This window comes from Triticum aestivum, chromosome 4D (assembly GCF_018294505.1).
Source record: "Triticum aestivum cultivar Chinese Spring chromosome 4D, IWGSC CS RefSeq v2.1, whole genome shotgun sequence".
NCBI classification, from domain to species: domain Eukaryota; kingdom Viridiplantae; phylum Streptophyta; class Magnoliopsida; order Poales; family Poaceae; genus Triticum; species Triticum aestivum.
In genome coordinates, this window is record NC_057805.1 from 62,288,685 (window position 1) to 62,296,731 (window position 8,047).

Here is an 8,047-nt window from a genome sequence, read left to right on the forward strand (position 1 = left end):
CGATCAGATCGTGGAGGGGAATATTTGAGTCACGAATTTGGCACACACTTAAGGAAATGTGGAATAGTTTCACAACTCACGCCGCCTGGAACACCTCAGTGAAATGGTGTGTCCGAACGTCGTAATCGCACTCTATTGGATATGGTGCGATCTATGATGTCTCTTACCGATCTACCGCTCTCATTTTGGGGCTATGCTTTAGAGACTGCCGCGTTCACTTTAAATAGGGCTCCGTCGAAATCCGTTGAGACGACACTGTATGAATTATGGTTTGGGAAGAAACCTAAGCTGTCGTTTCTAAAAGTTTGGGGATGCGATGCTTATGTCAAGAAACTTCAACCTGAAAAGCTCGAACCCAAGTCGGAAAAATGCGTCTTCATAGGATACCCTAAGGAAACCATTGGGTATACCTTCTACCTCAGATCCGAAGGCAAGATCTTCGTTGCCAAGAACGGGTCCTTTCTGGAGAAAGAGTTTCTCTCGAAAGAAGTAAGTGGGAGGAAAGTGGAACTTGATGAGATGACCCCTCTCGAACCGGAAAGTAGCGCAGCACAAGAAAATGTTTCAGTGGTGCCTGCACCGACTAGAGAGGAAGTTAATGATGATGATCATGATCAAGTTGCCACTGAACTTCGTAGGTCCACAAGGACACGTTCCGCACCAGAGTGATACAGCAACCTTGTCTTGGAAATCATGTTGTTGGACAACAGTGAACCTTCGAACTATGAAGAAGCAATGGCGGGTCCAGATTCCAACAAATGGCTAGAAGCCATGCAATCCGAGATAGGATCCATGTATGAAAACAAAGTGTGGACTTTGACAGACTTGCCCGATGATCGGCGAGCGATAGAAAATAAATGGATCTTTAAGAAGAAGACGGACGCGGATGGAAATGTTACCATCTATAAAGCTCGACTTGTCGCTAAGGGTTATCGACAAGTTCAAGGAGTTGACTACGATGAGACTTTCTCACCCGTAGCGAAGCTGAAGTCTGTCCGAATCATGTTAGCAATTGCCGCATTCTATGATTATGAGATATGGCAAATGGACGTCAAAACGGCATTCCTTAACGGCTTTCTTAAGGAAGAATTGTATATGATGCAGCCGGAAGGTTTTGTCGATCCTAAGAATGCTAACAAGGTATGCAAGCTCCAGCGCTCCATCTATGGGCTGGTACAAGCATCTCGAAGTTGGAACATTCGATTTGATGAGATGATCAAAGCGTTTGGGTTTACACAGACTTATGGAGAAGCCTGTGTTTACAAGAAAGTGAGTGGGAGCTCTGTAGCATTTCTCATATTATATGTGGATGACATACTGTTGATGGGAAATGATATAGAATTCTTGGGAAGCATAAAGGCCTACTTGAACAAGTGTTTTTCAATGAAGGACCTTGGAGAAGATGCTTACATATTAGGCATCAAGATCTATAGAGATAGATCGAGACGCCTCATAGGTCTTTCACAAAGCACATACCTTGACAAGATATTGAAGAAGTTCAATATGGATCAGTCCAAGAAGGGGTTCTTGCCTGTATTGCAAGGTGTGCAATTGAGCACGGCTCAATGCCCGACCGCGGCAGAAGATAGAGAAAATATGAGTGTCGTCCCCTATGCCTCGGCCATAGGGTCTATTATGTATGCCATGCTGTGTACCAGACCTGATGTAAACCTTGCCGTAAGTTTGGTAGGAAGGTACCAAAGTAATCCCGGCATGGAACACTGGACAGCGGTCAAGAATATCCTGAAGTACCTGAAGAGGACTAAGGATATGTTTCTCGTTTATGGAGGTGACGAAGACCTCGTCGTAAAGGGTTACGTCGATGCTAGCTTCGACACAGATCTGGATGACTCTAAGTCACAAACCAGATATGTGTATATTTTGAATGGTGGGGCAGTAAGCTGGTGCAGTTGTAAGCAAAGCGTTGTGGCGGGATCTACATGTGAAGCGGAATACATGGCGGCCTCAGAGGCAGCACAAGAAGCAATCTGGGTGAAGGAGTTCATTACCGACCTAGGAGTTATTCCCAATGCGTCGGGCCCGATGACTATCTTCTGTGACAACACTTGAGCTATTGCCCTTGCCAAGGAGCCCAAGTTTCACAGGAAGACCAGGCATATCAAGCGTCGCTTCAACTCCATTCGTGAAAGTGTTCAAAATGGAGACATAGATATTTGTAAAGTACATACGGACCTGAATGTAGCAGATCCGTTGACTAGACCTCTCCCTAGAGCAAAACATGATCAACACCAGAACTCTATGGGTGTTCGATTCATCACAATGTAACTAGATTATTGACTCTAGTGCAAGTGGGAGACTGTTGGAAATATGCCCTAGTGGCAATAATAAAATGGTTATTATTATATTTCCTTGTTCATGATAATTGTCTATTGTTCATGCTATAATTGTGTTATCCGGAAATCGTAATACATGTGTGAATACATAGACCACAACATGTCCCTAGTGAGCCTCTAGTTGACTAGCTCGTTGATCAACAGATAGTCATGGTTTCCTGACTATGGACATTGGATGTCATTGATAACGGGATCACATCATTAGGAGAATGATGTGATGGACAAGACCCAATCCTAAGCATAGCACAAGATCGTGTAGTTGGTTTGCTAGAGCTTTTCCAAATGTCAAGTATCATTTCCTTAGCCCATGAGATTGTGCAACTCCCGGATACCATAGGAGTGCTTTGGGTGTGCCAAACGTCACAACGTAACTGGGTGGCTATAAAGGTGCACTACGGGTATCTCCGAAAGTGTCTGTTGGGTTGGCACGAATCGAGACTGGGATTTGTCACTCCGTATGACGGAGAGGTATCTCTGGGCCCACTCGGTAATGCATCATCATAATGAGCTCAATGTGACCAAGTGTTTGGTCACGGGATCATGCATTACGGTACGAGTAAAGTGACTTGCCGGTAACGAGATTGAACAAGGTATTGGGATACCGACGATCGAATCTCGGGCAAGTAACGTACCGATTGACAGAGGGAATTGTATACGGGATTGATTGAATCCTCAACATTGTGGTTCATCCGATGAGATCATCGTGGAACATGTGGGAGCCAACATGGGTATCCAGATCCCGCTATTGGTTATTGACCGGAGAGTCGTCTCGGTCATGTCTGCATGTCTCCCGAACCCGTAGGGTCTACACACTTAAGGTTTGGTGACGCTAGGGTTGTAGAGATACTAGTATGCGGTAACCCGAAAGTTGTTCAGAGTCCCGGATGAGATCCCAGATGTCACGAGGAGTTCCGGAATGGTCCGGAGGTGAAGAATTATATATAGGAAGTCCAGTTTCGGCCACCGGGAAAGTTTCGGGGGTCACCGGTATTGTACCGGGACCACCGGAAGGGTCCCGGGGGTCCACCGGGTGGGGCCACCTATCCCGCAGGGCCCCATGGGCTGAAGTGGGGAAGGGAACCAGCCCCTGGTGGGCTGGTGCGCCCCCCTTGGGCCTCCCCTGCGCCTAGGGTTGGAAACCCTAGGGGTGGGGGAGCGCCCCACTTGACTTGGGGGGCAAGTCGCCCCCCCCCCCCTTGGCCGGCGCCCCCCTTGAGATGGGATCTCTGGGGGCCGGCGCCCCCCTGGACCCCTATATAAAGAGGGGGGAGGGAGGGCAGCCGCACCCAAGCCTCTGGCGCCTCCCTCTCCCTCCCGTGACACCTCTCCCTCTCGCTGAGCTTGGCGAAGCCCTGCCGAGATCCCCGCTACTTCCACCACCACGCCGTCGTGCTGATGGATCTCCATCAACCTCTCCCTCCCCTTGCTAGATCAAGGAGGAGGAGACGTCTTCCCAACCGTACGTGTGTTGAACGTGGAGGTGCCGTCCGTTCGGCGCTCGGTCATCGGTGATTTGGATCACGACGAGTACGACTCCATCAACCTCGTTCACTTGAACGCTTCCGCTCATGATCTACAAGGGTATGTAGATGCACTCCTATCCCTCTTGTTCCTAGAAGACTCCATAGATTGTTCTGGGTGATGCGTAGAAAATTTTAATTTCTGCAACGATTCCCAACAGCTCAATCCAAGCTCTGGAAGCCGACCCTCACCAGGAAACATGACAAACCCCGGGAAGTTTTGCCGGCAAAGCACTCCAAGGACGGAGTTGGGCCGGCGGACACTATGATGGTGGTCCCAACCCCTACAACATGACAAGGCCAACTCATTAGATATTTGAAGAAACGTGACTGTAGAAGGTACAAAAAGATTAAATGCACTTACCTCTCTGTTGGAAATATGCCCTAGAGGCAATAATAAAATGGTTATTATTGTATTTCCTTGTTCATGATAATTGTCTATTGTTCATGCTATAATTGTATTAACTGGAAACCGTAATACATGTGTGAATACATAGACCACAACATGTCCCTAGTAAGCCTCTAGTTGACTAGCTCGTTGATCAATAGATGGTTATGGTTTCCTGACCATGGACATTGGATGTCATTGATAACGGGATCAGATCATTAGGAAAATGATGTGATGGACAAGACCCAATCCTAAGCATAGCACAAGATCGTGTAGTTCGTTTGCTAAGAGCTTTTCTAATGTCAAGTATCGTTTCCTTAGACCATGAGATTGTGCAACTCCCGGATACCGTAGGAATGCTTTGGGTGTACCAAACGTCACAACGTAACTGGGTGGCTATAAAGGTGCACTATAGGTATCTCCGAAAGTGTCTGTTGGGTTGGCACGAATCGAGACTAGGATTTGTCACTCCGTATGATGGAGAGGTATCTCTGGGCCCACTCGGTAATGCATCATCATAATGAGCTCAATGTGACTAATGAGTTAGCCACGGGATCATGCGTTACGGAATGAGTAAAGAGACTTGCCGGTAACAAGATTGAACGAGGTATGGGGATACCGACGATCGAATCTCGGGCAAGTAACATACCGATAGACAAAGGGAATTGAATACGGGATTGATTGAATCCCCGACATCGTGGTTCATCCGATGAGATCATCGTGGAACATGTGGGAGCCAATATGGGTATCCAGATCCCGCTATTGGTTATTGGCCGGAGTGGTGTCTCGGTCATGTCTGCGTGGTTCCCGAACCCGTAGGGTCTACACACTTAAGTTTCGGTGACGCTAGAGTTGTTATGGGAAAAGGAATGTGGTTACCGAAGGTTGTTCGGAGTCCCGGATGAGATCCCGGACATGACAAGGAGCTCCGGAATGGTCCGGAGGTGAAGATCGGTATATTGGACGAAGGGTATTGGAGTCCGGAATTGTTCCGGGGGTACCAGGCTATGGCCAGCATGTCCCAAAGGGGTTTCGGAGGCCCCGGCAAGCGTTGGGGGGCCTTATGGGCCAAGGGGAAGGGGCAAACCAGCCCACTAAGGGGTTGTGCACCCCTCCCAACCCCTCTCACGTAACCAGGAGAGGTGGGGGCGCCACCCCTAGGGCAGCCGCCCCTCCCGGCTTGGGGGGCAAGTTTCCTAGGGGGTGGGGGCGCCGAAACCCATCTAGGGTTTCCCCTGGCCGCCGCCTCCTCCTCTAGATCCATCTAGAGGGGCCGGCCCCCTCTCCCCTTCCCCCTGTATATAGTGAGGGGGTGGGAGGGCAGCCAAACCCTTCCCTTGGCGCAGCCCTCTCCTCCTCCAACTCCTCCTCCTCCTCCGTAGTGCTTAGTGAAGCTCTGCCGGAGAACCACGAGCTCCATCGCAACCACGCCGTCGTGCTGCTGGATTTCTTCCTCAACTTCTCCTCTCCCCTTGCTGGATCAAGAAGGAGGAGACGTCCCCGGGCTGTACGTGTGTTGAACGCGGAGGCGCCGTCCGTTCGACGCTAGATCGGATCCTCCGCGATTTGAATCGCCGCGAGTACGACTCCATCAACCGCGTTCTTGTAACGCTTCCGCTTAGCGATCTTCAAGGGTATGAAGATGCCTCTCTCTCGTTGCTAGCATCTCCTAGATTGATCTTCGTGACACGTAGGAAAATTTTGAATTATTGCTACGTTCCCCAACAGTGGTATCAGAGCTAGGTTTATGCGTAGATTCTATGCACGAGTAGAACACAAAGTAGTTGTGGGCGATGATTTGTTCAATTTGCTTATTGTTACTAGTCTTATCATGATTCGGCGGCATTGTGGGATGAAGCGGCCCGGACCGACCTTACACGTACTCTTACGTGAGACAGGTTCCAACGACTGACATGCACTTGATGCATAAGGTGGCTAGCGGGTGTCTGTCTCTCCCACTTTAGTCGGATCGGATTCGATGAAGAGGGTCCTTATGAAGGGTAAATAGCAATTGGCATATCACCGTTGTGGCTTTTGCGTAGGTAAGAAACGTTCTTGCTAGAAACCCATAGCAGCCACGTAAAACATGCAACAACAATTAGAGGACGTCTAACTTGTTTTTGCAGGGTATGCAATGTGATGTGATATGGCCAAAAGGATGTGATGAATTATATATATGTGATGTATGAGATTGATCATGTTCTTGTAATAGGAATCACGACTTGCATGTCGATGATTATGACAACCGGCAGGAGCCATAGGAGTTGTCTTAATTTATTGTATGACCTGCCTGTCAATGAAAAACGCCATGTAATTACTTTACTTTATTGCTAATCGTTAGCCATAGTAGTAGAAGTAATAGTTGGCGAGACAACTTCATGAAGACACAATCATGGAGATCATGATGATGGAGATCATGGTGTCATGCCGGTGACGAAGGTGATCATGCCGCGCCTCGAAGATGGAGATCAAAAGGCACAAGATGATATTGGCCATATCATGTCACTTTATGATTTGCATGTGATGTTTGTCATGTTTACATCTTACTTGCTTAGAACAACGGTAGCATAAATAAGATGATCCCTCACTAAAATTTCAAGAAAGTGTTCCCCCTAACTGTGCACCGTTGCGAAGGTTCGTTGTTCCGAAGCACCACGTGATGATCGGGTGTGATAGGTTCTAACGTTCGCATACAACGGGTGTAAGCCAGACACACACAATACACTTAGGTTGACTTGACGAGCCTAGCATGTACAGACATGGCCTCGGAACACAAGAGACCGAAAGGTCGAACATGAGTCGTATAGCAGATACGATCAACATGGAGATGTTCACCGATGATGACTAGTCCGTCTCACGTGATGATCGGACACGGCCTAGTTGACTCGGATCATGTATCACTTAGATGACTAGAGGGATGTCTATCTGAGTGGGAGTTCATTAAATAATTTGGTTAGATGAACTTAATTATCATGAACATAGTCAAAAGGTCTTTGCAAATTATGTCGTAGCTTACGCTTTAGTTCTACTAAGATATGTTCCTAGAGAAAATTTAGTTGAAAGTTGATAGTAGCAATTATGCGAACTGGATCCGTAAACTGAGGATTGTCCTCATTGCTGCACAGAAGGCTTATGTCCTTAATGCACCGCTCGGTGTGCTGAACCTCGAGCGTCGTTTGTGGATGTTGCGAACATCTGACATACACGTTTTGATGACTACGTGATAGTTCAGTGCGTAATGTTAAACAGTTTAGAATTGAGGCACCGAAGACATTTTGAAACGTCGCGGAACATATGAGATGTTCCAAGAGCTGAAATTGGGATTTTAGGCTCGTGCCCACGTCAAGAGGTGTGAGACCTCCGACAAGTTTCTTAAGACTACAAACTAAGGGAGAAAAGCTCAATCGTTGAGCATGTGCTCGGATTGTCTGAGTACTACAATCGCTTGAATCGAGTGGGACTTGTTTTCCAGATGAGATAGTGATGGTTCTCCAAAGTCACTGCCACCAAGCTACTAGAGCTTTGTGCTGAACTATAACATATCAGGGACAGATATGATGATCCTTGAGCTATTCGCGATGTTTGACACCGCAGAAGTATAAATCAAGTAGGAGCATCAATTGTTGATGGTTAATAAAACCACTAGTTTCAAGAAGGGCAAGGGCAAGAAGGGATACTTCATGAAACGACAAATCAGTTGCTGCTCTAGTGAAGAAACCCAAGGTAAAACCCAAACCCGAGACTAAGTGCTTCTGTAATGAGGGGAACGGTCACTGAAGCAGAAT